Source organism: Ambystoma mexicanum, chromosome 14 (assembly GCF_040938575.1).
Source record: "Ambystoma mexicanum isolate Mex_15411 chromosome 14, UKY_AmexF1_1, whole genome shotgun sequence".
NCBI classification, from domain to species: domain Eukaryota; kingdom Metazoa; phylum Chordata; class Amphibia; order Caudata; family Ambystomatidae; genus Ambystoma; species Ambystoma mexicanum.
The window spans coordinates 116,087,594-116,113,461 of NC_090940.1; positions in this window are offsets into that span (position 1 = coordinate 116,087,594).

The window sequence follows — 25,868 nt, forward strand, 5'->3', positions numbered from 1 at the left end:
ATCCCCCCCCAAACAAATCTTTTTAACACCCCAAATGCGGACACGTTAATACTATCGACAACTCTTGTTGTCAACACATTTTAATTGTCTTCAAAGAAGACAGATTTGGGCGGCAAGTTATTTTCTGTATGTTCCTTCAGAATAAAATGACACCTTTCAACCCTTTGTCCAAAACAAAGGTTCTTAAATGCACCAATACTTTAAACAAAGAGCGTGATAAGCCCAAACTATGACGCCCCACAGGTCTGATGGGGTGCTTGGGCGCTGGACGGGAGGTATTTGTCTCTAGAAACGCACCACAGGCTAAAAACCAGCACAAAGAAAAGCCCTGTGGTCGGGAAGCAGCCCAGCCGGCCTTACTACTTATACTCATGGCAGCAGGTAGCTGTGGGGCCCCCAAGAGCGCCGGGCCCGGGGCAATGGCACAGACTGCCCATGCCTCAGGCGGCTGTGCTTATAGGTACCAGGCACACGCATTAACTGAGTGTGCCACAGAGACCAGTGGGTGAATGAATGAACAGTAAAGCTTGTAACATGTATCGAAGCAAAAGCTATGTATTTTATTCTTAATAAGCTTATATCCACAGTCAAAAGTGCACAATTTATAGGAGTGTAGCAGTGCTGGAACTATTGTGGGATATAGGGGGGGGGCGGGTTGGGGGATGGGTTGTGAGGTGGTAGTCCTTCTTTTATGTTGTTGGTCATCCCGGTTTTTCGACTTGAAAATCTGGTCACCTTAGGTGGGGGTAAATGCATACCAACGGTGAGAGTTGGGAGCTCGACCCTGACCTGCTACTGGTGGATAAGCACCTACCTGGTGTGTGAGAGCTAGAGCTTGCTAACACTGTGGTGTTTACCCTGGTGTCTGAAGTGGCCTATGACTTGGCATGGGTGCGGCTTGATGCTTGGGTAATTACGTTATAAGCACCTTGTGTTTGTTTGTTACTAAGTGCCCTCGCTTCTTTGCCTTTAACTTTACCATTTCTACTCTGCAGTTTGCAAGCGTTCGAGACATAGCAACAATAGCTTATAATTGTCTGTGATTATTTCTTGCTGTTAATCACAGACATCTTTATAGACATCAACTATAGACATCAACTACGGTATTTTGTGAAACCGGAACGACTCTGCCAGCACAGTTATTCTGAGCCTATGGCTCATGGGCTGACAGCAGGGCCAGCCTTGCAGACTGCAGCGCCCTGAGTGGCAAAACAAAAAAATTTGGCGCCACATTTTTCAATCGGTGCTGATTAGCTCCCTATTGTTATTAATTGTGCTCCGCTCCCGCTCAATCGGGCGTCTGCCCTGCCCTTTTCTACCTCGCCAGCTCGGGGGAGACCTTGACAGACTCCCCCAAGCTGGCGTGGTGGGTGCTAATGGCAGGGTGCCCTGGCCGGTCGTCGGGCGACCCACCCCTAAGGCCGGCTCTGGATGACAGTGTTTCAGCGGTCCTAGGCAAATTGCTATTGGACAGCACCCATGACTACAGCAAATTAGCTACTATTGTTTACGTTGCAAGTGGGTCGCTTGTACTGTCTTGCTATAAATAAAAAGGTGGAACGGCACTAGAAGCTGGGTGATTGCTCTATTCAGAGGCTTTTTGCTTTTGACCCATGGTGGTTGTACTTCGAAGCCAGGGGGCACAGCAAGCGGACAATTTGGTCTCCGCTTCCAATATGCAAAAGGGAGCTGGTGCGCAATCGCGGAAACCAGCGACACAATTGATCACACAGCTATCTTGGGGTAATATGCATGAGGAGGAGATGAACACGCCATGTAGGGATGCAACTTTAGCTATGATCCCCCGCGAGGCTCAGGGCAGTGCTGACTTTCAGTCTCGGCTGTATGCTGAGGTGGTGGCTCTTGGTGGGACTTGTGAAGGGCAGCAAGTTCCTGGAAGAGACTTGGATCAGGGGGTAAAGTGCCTGAATCACAAATGGTGCGTGCTGAAGGCACTGCTATTTTGTTACCTGGTGGAGACTTGGATGTGGACAGAAGTCCTGATGTTTCAATTTTGGCTCGCGCGGTCTCCCGTGAACTAGGGAAACGCGTTGGACTTTGTCTGGATTTTAAAACAAATAACTGTATTGTTCCCGAGCAGGGGTGTTGCCAGGTCTGGAAAAGATCCGGGGCTACGCTAATGTCGGCACTGTCGGAACTCGGGACAAGCTAGCCTTTTGGTTGTAGTCCCGGGGCTACAACAAAAAGACCTGGGGTTATAGTCCCCTCATCCCCACCAGCAATGCCTCTGTTCCAGAGGAACCCCCTGAAACAGAGGTTTTAATTGAGGTTATGTTACATCATCCAGACATGGACTCTGATCCCCCAGTTCCATTCAATATAAGTAATCAAAGTGGGGCGTGGGGCACTTCAACAGATTTAAAAGCCTCTTGGCCTAAGGAAGCTATCAACACCCCCTCGGTATGCATTGTTGGTGATTCACCTGTAATCAATAAGCACTGTGATTTTTTGGGTGCAAATGTTATGGATAATTAAATGGTGTATTCAATGTCTTTTCCGGACTTGTCACGATTGTTAAATGCGATGGCTGGGGGTTATGATGTGCCTTATTTTGAGATGCGCGAATTCTGTGTAGTGTTAAAGGACCTCTCTGCTAACATTAATATTTTAGACGGCTTTATTACGGCTGCCAGTCAGGAGCTACAAGGGCTTTCCGCCCCTAGCAAATTGTTTACTGGCGGTCGCGAGGACGAAGGTAGCCTCCATCCACAGTCGTCATTGGCTGGTATTTTATTAGTCCCATCTGGGCAAGTCGATTGGACTTCAGCACCCCTTCCAGATTATAATACCGATTATGTTACTGGAAATATTTTGGGTCGGGCAGATAGCTTGGCTTGAAGAGCGATGCCCCTCCCATCACAGTGTCGATTTTAGGCAACGCCGTCCCTGAGGGGGAGCAGTTGAATACAGCAAGGATTTTAAATAGCAGTGTGGTACCACAGGGTAACCTGTTTTCAGCAACAAGTCATGGACCTGACCAGTTTATAGTCCAAAAGAAATCTAAAAATGTTAAGGCTCCACGAAAACAGAAAAATAATGGCTCTCGTAGGTTTCTAATAAAACTGAGGTTTAACCTGGAGATTGCCATAGAAAAACAGGGCACAGTTGTTAATAAGCCCTCCCAACCAGCTCAGAGTATAGCATCCGCCCCCTGTAAAGTAAAGGTCAAAGTAAAACAAATTAAATTGGCCCAAGGTAAGGGTGTGATTACTCATTTTCTAAAACCTTGACAGAATGGTGATTGTTCCCTCGATTTGAGCAATATCTCTGTTTACCCTGTATCTGAAGATTCTCTTGCTGGAGTTGTTGAGGAACCATTGGTGGGCAAAGGAGATAAAAGTGTTGTGAAGTGGGGGAGACAAAGCATCGTTGGGTGACTATACCTCTGCCGTGGGAAAGCTCTGGGAGTAACCTCCGCCCCTCTGCAACGGTCTTTAGCCCTGGAGAAGGGCCTTCGAAAATAAGCCTCCAACTATATCGGATATTTCGTACCCTTGAGGCGAAAAGAAAGGGACTGGAGTGAGACTTTGTGCAACTCAAGTGCCCGGGATAAATTAGAACCTGGCAAGCACTTAGTGCTTGGTGTGTACCCAGGTATGAACAAACCAGGCTCGGCTTCGGGCAAATCAAGGAAATTGAATGCCATAAAGGGACAGGTTAGCGAAGGCTCCGAATATTTGTTCTTGGGCCGTCTATTTGGCCGACCAGGGAAACGCCCATTAAATCAGCAATATATAGGCCCTTATTCACAGAGTGTTTTCCAATGGGGCTTTGCCATTATAGACCCTCAATGCCTTTGCTGTATGAAATTCCTAATCTGCACTTGATTAACTCGCAGGATCTTGTTCAGGATGAATTTGTGTATGAAAATTGTGTTATTCATTCACTAATGATAACAAAGAATGTTCTTGCTGAAAGTCAGGCATTCATGGTTTTAGGGAACACACTATTTGAAGACCGGGGGCAGCGGGAGGGGCCCTTGCAACAAGTTCATGTGACCCGCATTCGCTGGTCAGGTTCAATACGATGTCTAATCTTACCGATGGGCATATGACTGTTAACTTATGTGATGACCTACATGGAGATCAGTCCAGTAAAAGGAAAAAAAGGGACATTCAAAGATTGGCTAAGTATGATTGGAGAGCAATTGTTGATACTCTTCACACAGTGGCAATTGACGAACAGTATTGTGAAAGAGGGCCGCGGGTGACATTGCTTTCATGAAATTCCAGGGGATTCTCCCACTTTTGGAATAGGGGGAGAATTTTTGAGAACTTTTCGGTTGTCGGTCTGCAAGAAACCTTAATGACTGAGCCGCCATTGATGGAGGGTTTTCAGGTGTTTCTTATTACAGCAGATCGAGGGCCGACCATTTGGTGGCCTGCTGATAGCGATCAAGGCTGGCTAAGGTTTCTTGACAAAACAGATAGTAACTTCAAGAAAGGACATGCTACTAGTTTTAATACAATGGACTAACCGAACTTGCACGTGGTGCAAAAATGCCACCGCGAAGCACTGCAAAGGGCTGTTTGCTGTGTTGTTCGCTTGCCCCTGAAAGATCATTGTGGACGCCTGCCTGCCTTTCTGCATTGGTCAATTTCACTCCCTGGGACTAGGGCACCTCCATCATCTGAGATGCCGCATTGAAAGGGAGGAAGTCTTTATTGGGAACACCACTTTGTGCCTGACCCTCGTCAGTACAGGAACCAGGTGACTGTGTACTAGTGTACTAGAGGCTTGAGGCTTCGCAAAACTGTGATCGGTATTAAGTGCCTCAAAAGCGGCAACTATTAACTCTTTAACACCCGTTGTTTTATGTGTTTTCCTTAAGGTGTTTCCTGGGTTTGTGACCCGCCCATCTACTGTGTGACGCCTTCAACGGCATTATAAATAACTCCTCCTCCAGCGCACCCGCGCTGCGCACCGCGAAGCACTGCAAAGGGCTGTTTGCTGTTCGCGGTGCGAGGTGCGTGGTTGTCCTGTAGGTAAGTAGAATTCCGATTGGCACAAGTGAGTTCACAGCTTACTTCATACATGATTTGGTCTGGGAGAGTATACATGCTTTTTTTTGCTTGCTTAGTAATTATTTCATAGCATATGTGTTTATCTCTACGGATTCTACTTTAATTACTTTAAGGAATGGTAAACGTCTGCGAGAATCTGTCAAAATTTCAATGACTAAAAAACTGCCTAAAACGCAAATGGAAGCTTCACATTCTTTAGCTGCAGATCAGAAATCTTTTCTTTCAGTTTCCACACAGGCCGCACCAATGTCAGGCTCTGATGTGAACCTGCCTTCCCATATTCACCTTGAACAGCCCACTGATTCAGATCTGCCTGTTCCAATGTTGGCAGTGGAGGGGAATATACCTTTTTCCCTAAAAACGGCCAATGATGTGGATATTAATCTAGATGACCTCTCTGGGGTGACTGAAAAGCCCTTTATTCCACTTTCTGATACCTCGATGCTTGCACCTTGGTATAATTGCAGCCTTAGAAAGGCGAATAAGCCTTTCTTTAGGCCCTTCTACTCCTGCCGCAGCATCATGTGGTATCCGTGAACAGGTGCACTTTCACCCTACGTCCTTCCCTACTTTACCATTGCTCACTCAGCCATCTACTCCTATAAAATCCACCGAGGCTTTTTTTGCACCAAGCAAATTAGGAAGTTCTCCCACAAGGGAATTCCAACCTTATAGGAAGTTACAATTAGAAGACCCCTTCCTTCATGATTATTCCTTAAAACAGTTACCACATGATGCTACCTCAGTGCCGATTTCTCCGCAATCTCAAATGTCCTCGATACCGCGTGAAGGGAATTCTTCCCATCTTTTATAACAGCAACTACACTCTTTTCCAGTACTTACACGGATCTTAAACCTTCTAGATAAAGGACACAAATTCACACATCTGCTCTTAAAGGACATGAAATATTCAATCCTAACTAACTCCAATAAACTCTCTAAAATTGAAGGGTTCATGCTAGCCCAGGAAGCCTGTCACAACTTCCATGTGACCTGTCCTGAGCGTATGGCTGAGCTTGTAAAAAGGAGTCTGCCTCGTAGTGTGCCTTTGAATGCTTCGATATCTCAAGGCACTCAAACTGCGGAAGCCCCTCTCCTGTTAAATGGTACGCCTACTTCATTTGCAAAGGCGTTAAACCAGCTGCATTGGTATCTGGAAACTCTATGTCTCCCTCTATAGATCTAATAGAAGTGGCGAAACTACAACACAAGAGAATTCTGCAAATTGAACAAATTCTTTGTCAATCGAATCTGATTTCTGTGGAATTGCTCCAAAATGACATTTTGCCTCCTGCTATGGCGTCTGACGATACCTCTCCTGATAGCCCTTCTGCCATCACGAATGTATTGGCTGAAGTTGAACACAGTGAGATGTCTGAATCTACCGACTTATCTAAAAATATCTACCATCCTTCTCGCAGAATGAAAAAAGCACCCCAGAGAGCAGTGAGACGGAGAAAGAAATCAAATTTAAATAAAAATTGTGCTTCCAATAGCAAGATTGCAGACTCCTCTTTTCAATGCTCTGCCAAAATTTGCGAGATCGAAGATGCTTCACTGAATGCCGCGCAAGTAGGAAATGAAGATCTCCTGCTCAGTGTTAGTCACCTAAACGAAGAAAGCCTAATGGCCTCAAAAAATGTACAAAAAGGAGGGAAGAAAGGCGGGTGTTCGTACATTCTTAAACCAATTGTTGAGAATGTACTGGAAGAGCAAAGTGCATTGGTAGCATCCTATCGCTCTGATGGCATTGTGCATGCTAATTCCATGATACAAGCAAATATGAACACCTTCTTTCCGCGCATGGAGAACAAAAAAACACCATGTTTTGGCGTGACAAGTAAGTCCACTAATGCTGCGATGGAATCTAGTGCCTCAGCTCCTGTGGTTGTCCAGGCGTTGATTCATCAACCTTGTATTGATCCTTTGCCAATTGATCCACAATTGTCACATTTGCAGAATATAGGACCTCAAGTTTTGATTCCGCCTTTAATTCCCCAACTGACTGGTTTGCCGAGAGTGGCTCTAGGTGCACAGCTTGTTCAAACAGCAAACAATACTGACAATCTTGTTTCTGCTAACGTGCATACCTCAGTGATACATGATGAATTGATGGATGTCCACGCGAAGTCTAATCCAACATGTGCAGATCCTTCTGCCCGAGTAGTCACAACAGAAGTCTCACTTCTTTTAATGACATCCCAGAAGAAACCCAAACTCTAATTGGATGGTCCAGTAATCCCCAATTTAATGGGGGGACACCAATTAATCGTACATTTTTGATGAACACTCTTTATAAAATTCCATCCTTGCGTAACTTGATTTCACAAGATGTGGATGGGATAAAGTTACCTCTGATTAATAATAATCGTATGCTGTGCAAAGTATTGTCCCCCATTATAGCGAAATTAATTTGGGAGTATAAATCTGATCTGTTCTTTTTGGGTCTGGAATTGTAGGCCTTCTCATCGTTTGAAAAGGCAATGATATTTTTAGAATTTAAACCTCCTGTGTTGTCAAAAAATTGTAATGTCACTTCTTTAGCTCCTGCTGATCCATCCGAGAATGCTAAAATTCTAACACAATTAGCTTCTCTTACTTCCACATTGAATGGTCTTCTGGGGATTTTACCCATCTCTAAATCTCCTTTACAACATGTGTCTGCAAATGCTATCTCTACTGCGAATTCATAATGCAAAAAGTTGACTATTCTGGCTTGGAACTGTTGTGGTTTTAATAACCTTCTGAATTGGCTCGCGAATAAGAGTATGGAAAGCTTGCCTTCCATCTTTTTTTTTACAAGAAACCATGTGTTGCAAGGAATTTCAACTTGATGGCTTTACAGCCTTTCATACTCCCGCTTCTCACCCATTAACTGGTCGCCCAGTTGGTGGTATTACAATATTACTCAATAATGACCTCTGTTTTGTATTAAATCAGAGCGTGTACACTAAACTGTTTTTAACAATTGATATTGATATTAACATTTGTGGGCCCAAAAATGTGGTGTTGATATCAATTTATTGGAATCCAGCTACCTTTCCTATTGATGAAGCTATCATCATGTTAAATGATACTATTACGCAGACCATTTGTAAACACCCTGCAGCAGAGCTATTGATTTGCAGTGATTTTAATGCATATCTATATGCATCTGTTAACTCTTCTCCGCCAAATGAATCTTCTAATTATTTTAAGAATGCTTATGCAAACGGAGTAAGATGGGTTAACTTTTTTTTTAGTTGGGATCTGTTTGTAATTAAGTCACAATGTTCAAAGTCGTTTTTTTACATGGAAAAGGGGTAATGTATGTTCTACCATAGATTACATAGTTGCCTCAAAATTTCTATCTGGCATTCTATCCCCGATTTCCACCTATTGTCCATCTTATGGTGACCACTCCATTCTTTCGAGTACGATGACTGCAGAAACAGATTCCTTTGTTAAGTTGCAGGCGTTGTCTTTAGTGCAGATAGATAGACCGCTTCTTTCCATTTGTTGGAATATATCAACATGCCGACGTCTAACATTTTTAGTCAACCGTGATTGGTGGCCTGATGCCAACACTGATGATAAGGCATCTCAGGTCATTCTATCATGGAATCTCCAAATGATACAATGTCATCTCATGGAGATAGCAAAAGCGACGCATAGACAGCATAATACAACAAATCCCTCACTTATGTTATCAAATACACTTGCTAAATTAAAAACAAAAAGAAACTTCGAACTGAGAACATATAAGAGGAACTTTTATGCTATGGATTCCATCAACTATTGTGCAGCTAAAAAAACTCTTAAAAAAAAAATAAGAACAGTATAAAAGCTGCCCGTACCGTGTTACACCTCAAAGGTAATCAGAATATGGTACGACTAATTTGTAATCACAATATTCGTGAGATATGGAAAATACTTTGGGCGCTGAACATAAGTTCTCAGACACAGTTGGAATCAGCAATAGATGGTTCCTCTTGGTTTGCCTTCTTTGAACACAAATATGTACTTCCTGCGAGATTTAAGCAAGTCAATATTACTGATTTAATCACACACATCCCTTCGACGTGCCCATGGTCGTTAGAGGACATTTTGTACGCAATTGTAAAGTTAAAATCTTCAAAATGCGCTGGCCCGGATGGTCTTCCACCTTGTGTCATTAAAGATGACCCACTATTTTGGGCTCCAGTGTTTCTACGGATTTTTCAATCAATCTTTAGTAAAAAATCTCTTCCATCTTCTTGGGTTAGTTCTATTATCATTCTGCTTCATAAAAAAGGGCCTTTAAATAATCCTTTGAATTTTAGGCCAATTGCACTGATTGATGTCGCGGCTAAAATCTTTGCACTTCTTCTACTAAAAGAAGTTGAAAATCACATCGCCAAAAACTGTATACTTAATAAAGTTCAGACCGGCTTTAGAAAAAACATGGGGACCCAACTCAATGCCACAATTCTCGCACATTTAATAGCTGAGTCTCATCGTCCATATTATGGACCGATTTTCATAGCCTCATTAGATTTGTCATCTGCATTCGACTGCGTAATTCGTAGTAGACTCTGGCATAAAATGCTAAAGTATAATTTTCCACCTTCTTTAGTGGCGCTTATTGCCCTGTTACATCATAATACATCTATTAGAGTACAGATTTCTGGCAAAGGGCATCTGACCGAGCCTATTCCCACTGCAATTGGTGTTAAGCAAGGCTGCAACCTTGCAGCAGTACTTTTTAATGTATATCTTTCTGACATTGAGGGCATATGGGACTTCTCTAAATCCAACAACGTCCGCCTCGGCAAGCTTCAATTATCATGGCTGGCATATGCCGATGATGTGCTCCTCTTCGATAGCACACATTCGGGCCTCCAGAATAAATTGGAAGCCTTTGATTATTATTGCAGAGCAAACAATCTCGCAATAAATTCCTCCAAATCGACCATTCTTGTGCTATCTTCAAAGAAAAAGGTGCGCAAATTTTGTTGGCACATTGATTCCCAAAATGTTCAAATTGTAAAACAGACCATTTATTTAGGCTATAATTTGTCAAATAATTCTTCTGCTTCCTTTTGGCACAAGTCTTTAGCTGAAAAAGTATTACCGCTACAAAATCAAATGAAAATAATTTTGGGAAAATACTGCAAGTTTTCCTTATTGCCATTATTTGAATTTTATTCTAAAAAGGTGGAAGCAATTATTTTATATGGTCTCGATTTGTGTTTACGGAGCTATCACCCTTTCTTAAAAAACTACTAGCCAAGCTGTGGAAAGCAACCTTGGGTCTGCCTAATTATCTAGCCAATGCGATTTTACGCCATGAATTAGGTTTAAATTCTTTGGCATCGTGATATAATTGGCGCATTCTCAATACATTTGTAAAAATGCGCTTTCCTTTAGTAAACTCGCTTTACGAAGATCTACTTAACATGTTGAGGGAATCCCATCCTTTGTCGATTGCAAGACTACACAAGCGTATACTTACTATACTATCTAGCATTAATATCCACCCAGAGGATTTGCAACCGAAACTAAGCTTAGCACACAAATGTATATTTTTGAATGACTGGCCTGCAACTTCTTCACAAATAACGTCATATTCTTCGTATACAGAATATGCGCTATTTAGACACAAGCAATAACCTTGCTTGCAATATCTCGTCTTGTGTGCCAGTGTTGACATCCGGACTTCATATATGCGCTTTCGTCTAGATCTTTTATATACGAAAGTGAGAACTAAACATTGGTTTAGTAATATTGACAACTCCTATGATGTCACCTGTAGATTTTGCAAAAAGGTGGAATATATAGAAACCTTAAAACACCTCTTTCTTGTATGTCCTTATTTTGAAGCAGAAAGAGTAAAAAATATTGCCTCCTTTAGCTCTACTTATACTGAATTTGAAAGGGAATTAATTTGGGGAAGATGTATGTGAGGTTCATGTAATTCCATAATTATTGCGACAGTACGCTTAGTGAAAATTATTGAGGCAGCTTTATCTATGTCTTTAGAGACTTAGAGATTTTAAGTATTGTTACTGATTTGCTTATTCATGATGTTTTTTTAATGAAAATATGATTATGCTTCATATTATGATTTTTTTGTAAATAAGGTATTATGTCTGTGTTGTAAAGAAAATTGTTTATTTGGACTGTACCTGTCGGTGTAATTGTTATTGTTCTTCTTTTTTTTGTGTTTTTGTTATTAATTGTGAATATATGTCAATTTTTAAATTTGTGTAAATATGATGCAAAGATTAAGATGGAAATTGAATGGTGATGTAATTTTGTAAAGATGCGTAAGCATCAAAAACAAAATCACTCAATAAAAATTTTATATAAAAAAAATGCCTTTTTATTTAATATATATTTTAATCCTTCAAATTGAGCGATGGATGAATTTTTGACTGATTATTCATTTTTGATGTTAGCAGAATCCCAGGAAGTCGGTGCCAGTACCATTGCGGTAGGTAGCTGATTTTAGCACTGAATGCCTTGATCCCCCATGGTGTAGGTATCCTGAGAGGTGTTCTGTCTCGAAGAAGGCCCGTGGTAGAAGCCAGAGAGTAAGGCAGGATTTTGATACTTGGGATTTAACAACATTATATGGAAATATGCAGGGAGACACTCCCCCTAGTTTTATATGGAATAATAATTGGGGGAGATCAGCTCTGGACCAGCTTTGTGGAAGGCAACAGTATTGATATTGATAGATTTCTCCCAAAAAATTATAGACCTATTTCATTGTTGGATTCTACTAACAGAATCTGTGAAAGTGTACTTTTGAGGGCACTCCAGACCTGGGTGGCTGAGTTAGGCTGCTTGGATAAGTACCAATCAGGGTTTAAGAAAGGTGTGCAGACGGCCTTGAATAGGTGTATGATCACGCTACTCGATAGGCAGTTAAGGCACATAATAGTCCATCCATTCTGCTTTTTTGGACATATCTAAAGTTTTTGACTGTGTAAATCGTGCACAACTATGGGAGAAAATGATGTATTATTGCTGCCCACCGGCCTTGGTTATTATACTAGCAGCCCTCCATAAAGATACCAGGATAAAGATATGGTTAAATATCCAGGGAGTGTACAAAATGGATTGGTATAAATTGATTGTGGTCTTCGCCAGGGTTGCATCCTTGCACCTTTTGTATCAGCTTTTACGTTTGCGACAAGGGACTCTGTTGGAACAATGTGCAGACTAATCCCAGTCAATCGGTCGAGGCAAGATGCAGTACTTAAACTACGCAGATGATATGATCATCTGCAACTTAACTCTGATTGGCCTACAGTGGTCACTTGAAAGCTTGAGTTTGTAATTGTTGAACTTGGATTTAGCCCTGAATATTGAAAAATCAAAAATCTTAATACTACATTCAGTTTAATACATATTCAGGTTAATAAGGAAAGATTTTACATGGAAAATTGAGGGGAAAAATCTGGAAGTGGTGGAGCGTTTTAAGTATCTGGGTAACTATATTTATACGAGTAAGTGTAAACCTGCAGTGCATACATTATTTAAATTGGGATTTTTAATAGCTGCCACCCAATTATGACATTTTGATTTTAAGTTTGGTTCTTTCTCAAGGTTACCTTTCATAAAACTTTCTAAGCAGAACATTCTTCATCGCCCTATATTTGGAGTGGAAACCTGTGTGTCAGTTATAGATTGGTCTAACCTTGAAGCTATGGTTTGGACGAAAATCCTTTGCTTGCCCAAATCCGTCTCTATGAGTGGTGTGCAACATGAATTGGGCTTGATCTCTCTCCAGGAACAAGTTGATTGGAAGATCCTGCAGGACTGTGAGTGGATTTTAATACCTCCTCAGGCGTCCCTTACATTGAATTGAATGACCTGCTGTTAAAGAAACCTAGTACAACCCTGTTAGCCTGGAGGTAGAATTGTGAGGAGTTATTGGTAAGAATTCATTCCTCATCTGAGGTGGGTTCTTATCCAAGAAAGACTAGATTAAAATTGTTTAGAAGAGATTGGATTTTAAACAGGGAAGTCTTATTAGGGGATACCTGTTTTAATGACCATTTTAATTGGTTGATTAAGGGTTTTAATATTTTAGCGCCATATATTTTATAACATCCCTCATGTGAGGTCAGGAATTTGGTCCTTAGAATGAATTTGAATCTGTATCCAACTAGTGACGTCCTGGGGGCCAGAACTAAAGTTCCAAAAGAAATTAGATTGTGTCATTACTGTAAAGTCACTCTTGAAACTCTCATACTTTTATGTATTGACTATCCAGGACTTACGGTGGCTCGTCATGAGTCATTTGATTGTTGTATGCACAGTGGGGAGGGGATTTCGTTGAATTGGTTGTGGGTTTGTATTTAAAATACTAATGAGATTTCTTTAACTATTGCTGTTTTGGACTTTTTAAAGATGGTTCTATGTATGTAATGATGCAATTATGTGAAGATATATGATTGTCATTAGTAATTTATTGCTACAATGTTAAACAAAAAAAGGTTTGTTTGTGTGAAAAGTTTTAATGTGAAACTAAAACACACAATACATTTAAAAAATAGCATTTACACAACAGAAGGCAAGACCCGGTGCAAACTCTGGATGAACATTTCTTGATGAGCCCTCCAGCAGCTGAGCCCTCCACATTGGCCTGAGCCCAAAGTTGTGAAATTAGCACAGGACTTTCTGGTGGCACCTCATATCTAAATTGAGACAAACATAGATGGTCTTTGATCCACAGGCTCTCAGACACTGTTTTTGCAACAGTCTGAATGTAAACTAATAAGCCAATCATTATAAACTCCTCCCTTTGATTTTGCCAATGCCCTTAGTGCAGAACATCCTTCGGGCCCTTCCCACTACTTTAACATCCTTCTCTAGGGATTCAAAATGCAGCAAATTTGCTGGTGTTCAGCAAAAGTGACAGGGATACAGTCACCCGTCTTCATCAAGCTCTTTATATGGTTCCAATGAGTTGTAGGGTGATCTTCAAAATTCTCTGTCTGGCCTTTAAATGGAGAAATGGTTAAGATCCTTCTTTTCACCTTAAATACTTGGATGAAATTTACAGTTACCTGGTTGACATCTGTAATCAGTTACTCTGTCAAATTCTAAGATGAGGGGTGGCAGGAGGTTTAGGGCCTGCAACTTTGGAACATCCTGCCTTTGGAAATTCACAGTTTAACCAAATTTCAATCCTGCTGCAAAAACTATGTTTTTGATATACATGGGTCTACAGTGTTACACAGAGTTTCTTTTGAAAGTCTAAACTTTAGTCGACTAGTTTTGGTCAAATTGAATTCCAAATTTTATTTTTGTTATGGGGATCTCCCCAATCACCCCTCCATATCCCACACCCCAAAATCCCTGTCCCTCTACCCCCCACACACACATACACATATGGACACATTTGTATGTTTATTTGGTCAAATCGACCAAAAGTGGACGACCATTTGCAGACTTTCAAAAGAAAGTCTATGTAAGAACGGCATATCAATTTATATATAAACCCTTTGTTACCATGTTTTCTGCCCCTGTGTTGGTTTCTATTGTTCACTGACCATTGCTCATTCCTTTTGTGCCAAGATATGATTCAGTTTGGGGCGCTGAGTGTTATAATTAAGCATGAAGATTTAACCCTTGAATCACTGCCTGTAGGTACTGTGAGATGAGAGTCTTGTAGCTCCATTCCCCCTTATCCATTCACCTTTCCTCCTGTCTCCTACTAAGTAATTAGGGCCTGTAAAGAAAGGGTGTGCGGGGGGAGTTGTCTGTCTGCATCATCCCCAGAGACCTGGCAGAGTCTGACTAAGGGCTCTGATTGTTGTGCAGGTCTGGAGGAATTCATTAACAAGCATTGGCAAAGCCAACATTTATGGCTTTTGTGTAGGCATGGGGTAAGCATTTGCCAGGCACTGCCGTTATGGTACATCCGGTCTATAAATTGAGAGTAGTAGAAGGGGACCCCTTTAGCACAAGTCAAAATTTTGACAGGTGGTCATGCCCCCTGCTTCCGGTCTTAGTTCCACCCCCTTTTGATAGGCTTTGATATAGACTTAATATGCATTTCATATAAAAAAAGTTTATCGATTTTATATCAAATGTATATTGGCTATAAAGTGTTTTCTAATGTATATCAGTTTTGATATAAAGGGGATATACATTTTATATAAAATCTATATATAGATGGGAGTGCCTGGGAGCGGTGCTTGACGATGTTGCTTGATCAAGCACCGAGAGCGAACTGAGCTCTGAAGACAGGGACTGTGAATCTAGGGTTTTGCAGAGTGACACAGTGATGATGTCACAGCGGGGTTCTGCCCCACTGGGATAGGAAGCAGAAAATTATATCAAGCAATTTTGATATCGTGTTACTATAAAAATCTATAAACTAATTAATATTTCTTGATATAAAAATGTATATAGAAATGTAATGACGGATCGCCACATGCTTCTTGATGCTGAACAGTAATGTTTATTTAATGAGTTACAGGAACACTAAAGACCTCCAACCCGTCCACTGGAGAACAGCGAGTCTACTGACCCAAACCAAAGGATAACATTCCACAGCTCGATGTGAGCAATCCATATTCCATCTCAGTGTTCCACAAACCCCCACGCACATACATTACAAGAGAAAATAATATAAAACATATTTATTTGATACACAAATGTATATAAACAATATTAAAAATCATATTGTTTTACCCCCAAGCACATACATTACAACACACATCCCTCCTTTACCACACACACACCATACAAGACGCCAAATATACAATGACTATACACAACACACAAAGAAATTGTTTCACGCGTCCATGTGCTACACCATTGTGAGTGCAGGAAAAGCAGACAATGTGCATCTATATACAGATGAACTAATTGTACTAACTTCATTGTGAAAACAGATGTGGCAAGAAATATACAAATGAACCAGGTTACTGATGTAACAACTAACTTGGCCTTCTCTGCTCTGAATTCACTGTGGAGATTTCACTCTTGCCACTCTGGCCATATTCCACACTTGTCCACCACGCACCTTTACCACACCTCTTAATACTTGCGTCACCTGCACCGATTCAGTATACAGTACACCCCCCTTCCTTTTAACATCCCCCTTCTTGATGCAGACGCAATTTCCCACTATAATGTCCAGCCCTTTCCTTCCCAATTTCTCATTTATCTTCCTTACCCACTCATCCTCCTTCTTAATTATCCTCTTCCCCACTTCTTCCACAACACAGTCTGACTCGTGCACTCTTCCCAACCATGGCAGTGATTCTTGGTATTAGGCTTCCTCCCCCTCATCAATTCGAATGGACTTATCCCCGTACTTGAAAGGGGAGCAAACCGTAAGGCATATAATTTATCCCTCACCTCAATTTTTCTGTCCTTTCCACACGCTCCTGCAATCCGTACCGCTTCCACCACACATCGGTTGACCCTTTCTACCATCCCATTGGTTTGTGTTTGGCTTAACGCGGTTCTCTTATGTTTCACACCACACAATTCCAGGTATTCTTCGAAATATCCCCTAGTGAGTTGTCTCCCATTGTCAGTCAAAACTGACACCAGGAAGCCTTCCCTCTCGAAAATACATAGTAAAAACTAAACAGTGCTCTGCGCTGATATGTCTTGCACAACCAGAAACTCGGCCCACCTTGAGAACAAATCCAGCAAGACAATTATAAACCTTCCACGGCCACTCCCCATATCAACTGGTCCTACGATATCCATCGCCAACCTCACTCCATACTTTTCAACATTCACCATGGGTTGCTGCTTGGCTACTACATTTTTCCCAGACATATCACATTCAATACATTTTCCTAGTATCCGTTACACATCTCGCTCAAATCCCGGCCATCAATACTCTCCTCTCAAAACACTTTTGGTTTTAGAAACCCCAATATGCCCTTTATGTTCAACCTCCACCAATCTCCTCCTCAAGGCACTGGGAACTACCATGCAATCCCATCGATACAAAAAAACATAGGTCAGATCTCACTTCCCCCAAGGATCTCTCCACACCACTCAAAAGCCTTTTTTCTGGCCACCTTTCTTGAATAAAATACATGACACGCACAAACGTCTCCTACCCCTCGCAGCACCTGCACATTTCTCTCGGGTATTCACCCCATCATGAGAAACAAATACCATATGTGTAACAACATCCTCCACCAACACATCCTTGATCTCACCCTCATCCTCACACAGCCTCGATACATGGTCCGCCCTCATATTCTCTTTTCCTGAAATTACCTCCACATTAAATTTGTGCCCCTGCATCCTGGCCACCAAACATGCCACCCTCCTACACACCTTCTCCAGTCCCTTCTTCTCAAAGATGGACTTTAGTGGCCTATGATCAAACCTGATGTTGAACTCTACTCCCCACACAAAATTTTTCGACACCCCAATGACAAGCCGAAGCCTCTTTCTCCAAGACAGAGTAGTTCCTTTCCGCACCCATTAAAGTCCTCAAGGCATGCTTGACAACCATGCCCTGGCCATCCTTCCCAACCTTGGTTAACACTGCACCAATTCCTGGTTCACTGGCATCTACTGAAATAATACATTTCTTCCCAGTATCAAACATCGACAACGCTCTGGCCATATCAATTTCCCTTTTATTCCTTGGATCCTTGCATTTGGCATCTCACTCAAATTCAACACCATTCTTGAGCAAACTTCTCATCGTTGTGACTTTATTGGCAAAGTTGTTCACAAATGTATGATAGAACTCTATCATACCTAAGAAGGATTGTAACTCCCCCTTCCCTTTAGGTGAACTGACTTCTTTAATGCCATCCACCAAGTCCTTCCTTGGCCGCAGCCCTTCCGCTGATATCTTGTGCCCCAAATATTCCACAATATCCTTCCCAAACGTACACTTCTCTGCTCTCAATGTTATGCCTCTCTGTCCAATATCCTTACCACCTTCCTCACATTCTCTTCGTGTGTGACGACCCATGCCCAAAACCCCCTCTGGCAAACCCATTGGCCAGGTGGAGTCAGGACTCGGGCCTCTAGAGCCTGGCATCCTCTTCAAAAGCCTTCCTGGGGCCAGTCCTGGTGCCTATGGCGCCAGGCTCATACACCATGAAAAACAATGTGCTTGGGAACTACTTTATTGTATTGTCAGCCAACATAGAGGCATCCACCTAGCTTGGTTCCTAAGAACCAAGCTATGCGGTCTAGTGTTTTGGGTGTGGTAGCCTAGGGACTACTTTATCTGGACTATTTTGTTGAGGCTATTTAAACCACACCCGAGCAAGACAACAAGCTTCGTGTTACTTTGCAGCTTGCAACGTGACGCTCACAGTGTCCAGCTATCCCTCGAACCTCAGAGAAGCATAACCTGCAAGGAGACAAAAAGAACATGATTAGCAGCAGCATCTTACCTGCAGTCTTCATCTTTAAACACTCGCAGCTACTGAGAACAGCTTCCTCGAATCTGCACGCCTCCCGGACAGAACGACTTGAAGGAGGAAGATAGAGGCAACATAAAAGAAAGCAGTAGAGACATTTACAAATTACGAACTGCTCAAAAGGCTTACCTGGCTGGTCGCCTCTCGGCTGGCACCACTCCGGACATTCCACTCGCGCTGAAGAACACTGCGACCTACAAGGAAGGAAAACACAGGTTAGCAAAGGCAAGACTTCGCAGCGCTGCGCATAGCACTTACTTACCGCATCATAGCGCTCCTAATGCGCCATCATTTACCAGCGGGGCTCAACCAAGCCAGTTCGCTGCGCTGAAGCACCGCATACCTAAGGGAGAAAAAAGAGACATTTTAAACAAAGAAAGGCATGCAGGATAGCAACAAAACTAAAGAACAGCAATAAGACCTACCTGAACAATATCAAACGGGCTGGCGTCAGTGAAGTAACTGGACCGCACTCGCCCATGAAAGACAACGCGCCCCTGCAAAGAAGGCAGGATGGAGAGCACGCCTAATTCTACCACAAGGTGAGGAGAGGGCGCCAGAGGGACTGAAATCATACGGGGGTGGAGGGAGGATACTTACCCCAGTCGGTCAGTCTTGAACACAGTCCTCCTGAATTTTCAGACAGAACCTTCCCCGCAGACCACATCAGGGCAAAGATGAGTAGCATACCAGCGAGTAACTCGGCTGGGTGGCGTCCCTGTGGATACCAGGTGAGCGTAACAGAACGCAAAGCCTACCATAACAAATCCACCTGGGCGCCATGGAGACATCAGAAATGGACCAATTGGCCCAATTACTAGGAGAGCTTCGTGCTGAGGTTCATTCTGCCCGACAAGAGACTAATGCCCTCCGGAGAGACCTAATAGTGACCAAAGAACGCACTGAAGAGATTAGCAGGCAATACTTGCAATCACAGGCAGGACAGATGCCTCTACCTGGAAGCAATCCAATGATGCAAAACACCACAATACCATCCACTCCGGTACAGATCACGTTACCTGGAACAGTGCCCCTGGCACCAACAGAAAGGTTCTCAGGTGACCCACGGAAGTATGCAGCATTCATCAATCAGTGCTGCCTTCATTTTCTTTGCAGGCCTAGAGAATTTCCAAACGACCAAGCTCGGGTAGCTTTTCTCTTATCATACCTGAGTGGTAGTGCAGCAGATTGGTCGGTGCTGTTGGTAGCCCATGTAGATCCTCTATTACATCACTTTGAGGGGTTCCAGAGAGAAATGGAAAAACTTTTTGCTCGCCATACCCAGGAACAAGCAGTAGACAATGAACTCTTGTCCCTCCAACAGGGGAATCAGGACTTGTTAACGTACATTGCTACCTTCAACAGACTGGTTGCCGAAGCTAGGTGGCCAGAAAACAAAAGAAACATGTTATTCCATCGAGGCTTACGAGGCGAATTAAAGGACGTCTTAGCCCAAGTGGGTGATCCATCCAGAGACTGTGCAGAATTCATAAATCTGGTCGTGCAGCTAGACCACCGGTTACAGGACCGAAAGGCAGACCGGTCTAAGATGGACCCTCGGACCGTGTATATTCGACCAAGGGAAAAAACACCCTGTGTACCTAAAAATGCTGTAGAACCCATGCAGATTGGAAGGATATGGCCTCCATTAATAAAACAAGAGCGGGACAAAAGAAGACAACAACAGCTTTGTTTGTATTGTGGGAAACCAGGACATTTCCTGAAGGACTGTTCAGTAAAACCCCCAAGAAGAACAGTCGGGGCCACAGAGAAGGATGTTTTCCGAAAGGACCAAGCCAATACATTGCCGCCGCACAGGCCCTATGACTGTCAGATCGACCTTGTTCCTGGTGCACAAATCCCTTGCGGCAGGATCTACGCTCTCACAGAACCCGAAAACCTTCATTTGAAATCCTATTTAGACTAGTACCTTGCAAACAGATTTATCCGTCCTTCAAAGTCCCCCACAGCCAGTGCTTTGTTCTTCGTACCGAAAAAGGAAGGAGACTTGAGAACCTGTATTGACTACCGCGCATTGAACCAGATCACCGTGAAGAACCGCTACCCCTTGCCACTTATCCCTGAGATGCTAGACCAAGTTAAAGATGCCCAGATTTATACCAAATTGGACCTTCGAGGAGCGTACCACCTGGTCTGAGTCAGAAAAGGAGATGAATGGAAAACCGCCTTCGGTAATAAGTACGGCTTGTTTGAATATCAAGTCATGCCCTTCGGGTTATGCAACGCTCCTGCGGCATTCCAGTATTTCATGAATGATGTCTTAAGGGAATTAATTGATGTGTGCGCTTTAGTGTACATAGACGAATCTTAGTATACTCAGCCTCAGAACAAGATCATGTCAGGCACGTTCGTTCAGTCCTCACCAAGCTCGGTCAACATCGCTTGTTTGCAAAGCTTGAAAAATGCTTTTTTCACGTCACCGAATTAGAATTTCTTGGTTTTATCCTTACTCCAGGAGGCCTCAGAATGGACGTGCACAAGGTAGATGCCATTCTGAAATGGCCTTCACCGACGTCTCTGAAAGGGGTACAAAGCACTGCCGGTTTATCCCAGACTTCTCGCAGGTTGTGCACCCAATCACAGTACTATTACGAAAAAACAATAAAAAGTTTGCTTGGACCGAAGAAGCAGAAGAAGCCTTTCAGGAACTTAAAGAAAGGTTTACCTCCGCTCCAATCCTGCGACATCCTCGTCCAGACCTCCCTTATGTCGTTGAAACTGATGCGTCCAGTCTCGCAATCGGGGCTGTCCTTTCACAGAGAGACCCGGAAACCGGCCAGCTACATCCCGTGGCCTTCTGGTCGAAAAAGTTCTCACCTCCAGAGATTAATTATGCCATCATGGACAAGGAACTCCTGGCTATCAAATCTGCCTTTAAAGCCTGGAGACACTACCTTCTGGGGGCCAGACACACCATTACAGTCATCACAGACCACCGAAACGTGCAATATCTCAAAACAGCCAAGGCCCAGTCCTCGCGCCAATTATGGTGGGCCCTTTTCTTCGCCGAATGTGATTATGTAATCACATTTCGACCAGGAGTCAGAAACGGAAAAGCGGATGCCTTATCTCGCATGGGTATAGATGAAATAGTATATACAACTCCAGACCCATTACCTATTATACAAGAAGACAAACACTTGGGTATCACGACAGCCTTAACACAAGCAGAACTACGAAAAGAAATCCAACAGACAATGAATCCTGATGCCTACCTCGCATGGCAAACTCAAGGAGAACAATATACCATCAAGGACCATCTACCCTTTTTTAGGTGTTGCCTATATGTACCCAAGAAGGAATTACAACAGCATATTATTTCAAACTATCACGATTCACTGATCGAAGGGCATCCTGGGATCGCCAAAACCCTAGCTAAGGTGAAAGAGAACTTTTGGTGGCCTACCTGGCGTAAGAACATCATTCAGTATATTCAGTCCTGTGGTGTCTGCGCACAAAATAAATCACAGAAACAAAATCCATCTGGTCTCCTACAACCATTGGACATTCCTATAGTTCCATGGCACACTCTTTCCCTTGACTTCATCACTGATCTACCTCCAAGCCAAGGGTTCAACACCATCCTTGTAGTTGTGGACTTATTCTCGAAGATAGCCCATTTTATTCCTCTCAAAGGCCTCCCAGACGCAGCCACTTTAGCAAAAGTGTTCCTGGAGGGCGTGGTTAAGCTACATGGCTTCCCTTCGGTTCTGGTCTCTGATCGAGGCAGCCAGTTTGTTTCAAACTTTTGGAAAGAATGTTGTGCAATGGCGCAGATCGACGTTCGTCTATCTACCAGTCACCATCCCCAAAAGGACGGCCAAACCGAGAGAACCAATCAGACACTCGAGCAAGAAAAAGTGTCACCAGTCCCAGGGAAACAGCATGGACCCAGGAAACAGCTAAAATGAGATTTGTTACAAACCCTGCACATGAGTTAATGAAATTTGTATGTGTTGCTAATTAAACAACATTGAGCTTTCACCCTTTAAAAAGGGTTCTCTGACTTCAGCAGGGGAACTGTCAAACACAGTGTCATGCCTGCCTCATGATCCCCTGCAGTGGCAACTAGTTGACTTGGAAGAGGTGATTGCAACTCTACCCAGGGGGGCCTTGCTTTTCAGTTGGATCTGATAGTGAGTCTATAACCACTGGGAGAACCCCTCAAAAGCCTGCTGATTGGTAACTGGGCCTGCTGTTTATTCAGAGTTTTATTTCAACAATGGCAAAAAGGTAAGTTTGGGGGATATTTCAATACTTTAATGTACTGTTTTTGTGGTTTGTACAATTTATGCGGTTTTATTCAAGCATTGATAAGGCTTTTAAAAAAATGTATTTATCGATAGGCAGGCCCATTGTGAGACAGACCAAGAGGCAGGACTTTTCTGAGACAGGCTGTGCATTTTCAAACTAAACAGCTATGGACGTCCAATAAATGCATTGTTTGCTTCGAATGCTCTGTGGTTTTGCATGTCAGGCAGGATAGCGCATAGGTATTGGTCACGCTGGATACTATTTCTATGCATTGAGCTTATGTTCTAGAACTGGTGTTGAGATTTTGACCACAGCGCTTGGGAATACTTTGGAAATGGGTGTAGAGGGTTTTGTTAGTGTTTCAGACACTCACACAATCAAACAGACACTCAAACAATCACTCTGACACTCGCACAATCATTCAGAGACTTCAATATTAAAGCTTGGAACCCTCTGTCCTTATTGCCATTGCACGCATTAAATTAAACATTAAATAAACATCGACTGCACTTTTGGTGCACTTGTCTTTTTGTGATGCAGCATATTTGCACCTCCACAATGCCTTGTCTAATCAGTGCTGAAAACGTTGATTAAATATTTCAAATGCGTGCAATGTGATTTTGGTATTTGAGTTTCTTCCAAAGATCACACATGTTGCACAAATGATCCAGCCATGCTTTAGTGATACAAAATGCTAGAGTCAATGACATTTTAAGGATGGCAATCATTCAGACACTTTAATATTAAAGCTTGAAACCTACAGCCGTTATTGCCATTCCAAACATTATATTAAATATTACATAAACCCAGATTGCACTTCAGGGTCATGTGTCTTTTTGTAATGCAGCATATTTGCACACGCGCAATGCCTTTTCTCCTCTTCACTGCGGAATAAAGTTGATGAAATATTTAAAATACTTGTAATCAGACGGTAGTATTTGAGTATTTGAGTTTTTGCCGAAGATCACACATGTTGTGCAAATGGTATAGCTGCAATTGATTGGTACAAATGACTAGAGTTGATGAAATATGAAGGGTGGCGAATGCCGGGGTGCTATACAGGGTTCGAGATGTTTGGGCATGTGTATACTGTCTGTAGGGAAGCAGTGAGTGCTGGCCCGCATCTCTACATGTGAAAACTGCAATGTGAACTTTTAAAACACAATTGTGAGGTAGAAATGTGCTAGAGGCAGTGAAACATAAGTTATTTTTCACCACTGTGTGAACATTTCAACACCAGTGGTATGTGGCAATCAGCGGCATCAGAAGTCCTTGGTCTACTTGTGAGACTGGTTGCGAATGATTGGCATGTTTCACATTCCAAACGAGAGAGATTTTTGAGCTATGCTAAGTATTAATTCAGTGCAAAGCCCCAACTTGCTTTATTTACAGAACCACTGCCCGCTGAAAGAATGTTAACCCTTACTCAGTAATCTTTAGTCACAGTGTAGGATGCAGGTCACATTTTATTATTAGACTCCTGACACATTTGGTTTTATATGATACCGTTCTAATGTGATTAAATGAGTAGACAAAAGCTGTGGATGTACGACAGCATCATCAGGCTTAAAATGGGATCATCCCATGAGGCTGCTGCCAGAGGGTGTTAAGAGAAGCAGCTGTTTTGGTAAATGCACACCCCTGTACAAGTACATTCATAGACAGTGCCTATCATGAATTCAGATTCATTTTTATAATCACAATATTGAAAACAAAGCGTAAATAAACTCTACGAAAATGTCTAAAATAGCTGCTCAGGGGTGTGCCATCCCTTTCAGCACCAAAATCACACTCACAAGCACGTACACACTATAACTCTTTTTGGCGATGGTTGCTATGCAAAACACTATGTTTAATATATAAAAGATAGGCTTTACCGTGGCACATGGCATCACTCGGCCTGTCAATCTATAGTCAGTGCTAAAAGAGTTGTATACTTTAACACTATTAGTTAGTCTTCATTTAGTTTTTTGCACCACACTCTCCCTAGCTTTTTAAAGTTTGTCATCATGACCATGACCACCTGTACTCATTTGACCAGCTCAAGGTTCTTCATCTGAGATTAAAAGGTTATGATATATTTTATTGTGTTTGCTTTCTATGGATGGAGTTTTAGAATGAAAAGTCCTGTCTCTCATTCTGGACATTCCCAACACCCATAGCTCTTACATCCTAAGAGATATACATATATACTGTAAATGTATCATTGCTATGCGTTATTTTGTTTAATCCCAGGCCGCCTGCCCCAAATGTGTTACATGTCACAATGCCATGAGAAGCATTTACATGTATAGGAGGATGTGTACGCATGCACAATTATCTCTCAGCAACAGTCTGCACAAAATGCACCCAGTTCCACGTGTACATACGTGTACAAGTTTAGAGTTCTCAACTTAGTTTGCAGCCTAGCGAGATGAATGAGGCCTTAAAATTCCCAGAAAGTTTGACTTTTTAAAAATGAAAGTGTAGCAGGAATATGCTATGTGGTGGCTGCTACTGCACATTTTGTAGCCGACCGTATTGTCTAGATCTGATAACCCAAACTATTTTGCACACAATATGAATAAAAATGGTTGTTTTAAATGTTAATAAAAATGTGTTGTTTATAGCACCTATTTTGCATTTTAGGTTCAGATGTTATGGGCGAACATGCCCGAGCATGAAGTTGTTGGAAATATATTAAGACAAAAGGCATGTTGACAGGTATTGAAGGCTGTTAAGAGCTTGTAGCATCAGCTGTGAAAATAAAATAAAGCCAGCATCGGGAAAAGCGGCAGAGTTCTACTCTGTGTCTTAACTTACAATGTGTGATTTAAAACATAGAAACTGTTTCTCTAGCCTGTGTCGTATTGCTGGCCCCCGAGCACATCCTAGCTTTACACCTCCGAATGGAATAATCTTTTAAAAATCAACCAGCGATGGGTGTTATTATACATAATAAAAAGGAACACGTAATAAAGAGCCAGTCCATTTTATGACTTTGAACAATATACTTTATTTATATAGGACATATTTAATACAGAAAGGAAAACAGATTGTGCACAATCAGGTCAATGCGGAGCGCAAACGTTTGAATGCAATGATTGATAAACATGTAGATTCAAAACAACCAGCTCTGAGGCACTCATCTAGGACGGGTACATGTGAC